At 47.8% G+C, this 2,193-nt stretch overlaps 1 pseudogene across 1 annotated transcript; it reads left to right on the top strand.

The window, feature by feature from the left end:
• The first annotated feature begins 676 nt into the window (after positions 1–676).
• Positions 677–1,440, top strand: LOC100393725 (peptidyl-prolyl cis-trans isomerase H pseudogene; annotated as a pseudogene). Its single transcript, XR_013532427.1, has one exon. The product of XR_013532427.1 is annotated as a peptidyl-prolyl cis-trans isomerase H pseudogene (transcript).
• Positions 1,441–2,193: the final 753 nt, after the last annotated feature.

Here is a 2,193-nt window from a genome sequence, read left to right as displayed (position 1 = left end):
AGATTGTCCCCAGACAAGTTTGAGTCCAACTCAGGACAAATTTTTCAAATGAAATCAGCTCTCATAGATGCAGATTTGCCCAGGCTGGAGTGCAAGGACGAGATCTCGGCTCACCACAACCTCTGCCTCCAAACTTCAAGCGATTCTCCTGCCTCAGCCTCCCAAGTAGCTGGGATTACAGGCATGTGCCATCACACCCAGCTAATCTTGCATTTTTAGTAGAGACAAGGTTTCTCCATGTTGGTCAGGCTAGTCTGTCTTGAACTCCCCACCTCAGGTGACCTGCCTACCTTGGCCTTCCAAAGTGCTGAGATTACAGGCATGAGCCACTGCGCCTGGCCGCAGATGCAGATTTGCTCCTTCTATGCACTGGGCAGGCCCACTCTTGTCTGCTTCCTGGTTTGGTTATCACTAGAAGATGCTGTGAGTCCAAAGCTGGGTCTCTGCTCAACCCAGGTCGGAGGCAGACTGGGACAATCTACACCTCCCTTGGCCTATCTTGTCCAAAAAGAGATGGATGGCCAGCCACGGTGGCTGATGCCTGTAACCCCAACACTTTGGGAGGACAAGTTTGAAGAATTGCTTGAGGTCAAGAGTTTGACCAGCCTAGGCAACACAAAAAAACCCAGTTCTCTAAAAAAATTTTTTAAAACTAGCCAGGCGATCCCACGCTCCCGACTTCTGCTTCCGGGTCACAGCCATGGCGGTGGCAAATTCAAGCCCTGTTAACCCCGTGGTGTTCTTTGATGTCAGCATTGGCGGTCAGGAAGTTGGCCGCATGAAGATCGAGCTCTTTGCAGACGTTGTGCCTAAGACGGCCGAGAACTTTAGGCAGTTCTGCACCAGAGAATTCAGAAAAGATGGGGTTCCAATAGGATACAAAGGAAGCACCTTCCACAGGGTCATAAAGGATTTCATGATTCAGGGTGGAGATTTTGTTAATGGAGATGGTACTGGAGTCGCCAGTATTTACCGGGGGCCATTTGCAGATGAAAATTTTAAACTTAGACACTCAGCTCCAGGCCTGCTTTCTATGGCAAACAGTGGTCCCAGTACAAATGGCTGTCAGTTCTTTATCACCTGCTCTAAGTGCGACTGGTTGGATGGGAAGCATGTGGTGTTTGGAAAAATCATCGATGGACTTCTGGTGATGAGAAAGATTGAGAATGTTCCCACAGGCCCCAACAATAAGCCCAAGCTACCTGTGGTGATCTCACAGTGTGGGGAGATGTAGTCCAGACCAACACTGATTCAGGCCTTCCCTTGCTCTTGGTGTTCTTGAGTAAGATAATCTGGACTGGCTCTCGTGTTTGCTTCCCTGCCTGCTGCTGCCCCATTTGATCAAGAGACCCTGGAAGTATCAGAGATTCAGAATCCAAGATTGTCTTCAAGTGTTCATCTGTAAATAAAGTTTTTTTTTATGTGAAAAAAAAAAAAAAACTAGCCAGGCATGGTGACATATGCCTGTGGTTCCAGCTACTTGGGAGGCTGAGGCAGGAGGATCACTTGAGCCCAGGAGTTCAAGGCTGCAGTGAGCTGTGGTTAGACCACTACACTCCAGCCTGGGTGACAAAGGAAGACCCAGTCTTTAATAATAGATGATAGATAGATAGATGGATAGATAAACAGAGACAGACAGACAGAGATATATTACAGGCAGGCAGGCAGGCAGGCAGACAGACAGAACAGGCAGAGATAGATAAGACAGGCAGGCAGGCAGACAGATATAGATTAGACAATCAGATATAGATAGATAGGACAGAAGGCAGATAATAGACAGATTGATAGATAGGTAAGAGAAGGAAAATCAGAGGATTGGGAGAGATTAACAGGACAGTCAGGTCTCAGCCGTGAGGACCTTTGCTCCAAGGTGGGATTGAAGAAATGAAAGAGGAGGGAGAGTTCTGTCCTGATCTCATAAAACAAGGCAGTGTGAACGATCCTTAGCTGCCACTGGACCCATTAAAGACCTCATTTCCATTCACCTATAACTTTATTAGGCTCATCCAGCTATTCATCAGACACGCCTGTCTTGAAAATGGTGTACAGTGGCCCTTATTAAAATGTCCTCTCAGTAGGCAAATGCATTAGGTTTTACGGCCCCACACACAGATCTGCCTGCACGATGGCAAAGAGTCTCCTTATCGCCGCTCAGACCCGACAGAGGTTGCAGGTGAGACATGGGGATGCCTG

The sequence above is a fragment of the Callithrix jacchus genome, chromosome 2 (genome assembly GCF_049354715.1).
Source record: "Callithrix jacchus isolate 240 chromosome 2, calJac240_pri, whole genome shotgun sequence".
NCBI classification, from domain to species: domain Eukaryota; kingdom Metazoa; phylum Chordata; class Mammalia; order Primates; family Cebidae; genus Callithrix; species Callithrix jacchus.
Note: the sequence above shows the minus strand (reverse complement) of the source record. Positions and strands in the feature narration are given on the sequence as shown.